Source organism: Micropterus dolomieu, linkage group LG04 (assembly GCF_021292245.1).
Source record: "Micropterus dolomieu isolate WLL.071019.BEF.003 ecotype Adirondacks linkage group LG04, ASM2129224v1, whole genome shotgun sequence".
NCBI classification, from domain to species: domain Eukaryota; kingdom Metazoa; phylum Chordata; class Actinopteri; order Centrarchiformes; family Centrarchidae; genus Micropterus; species Micropterus dolomieu.
Window position 1 is genome coordinate 15,231,029 of NC_060153.1, and position 202 is coordinate 15,231,230.

Consider the following 202-nt stretch of genomic DNA (forward strand, 5'->3'; position numbering starts at 1 on the left):
TCGGGCTCCGGGTCTCCGCGCTTCATGCCCCGGACAACTGCAGGAGCGCCGCCCGCGTTGGGGTGCACCCCGGCCATGGTGTCCAGCTCTCTATCCCGGTCCATGAGACCCCGGGACACAGGCAGCATGATGGATGCAACGTCGGTCGACATTAACATTTAAAAATCTTCTTCTGTCCCCTGTTTTCAGCTAAACTGGGGGA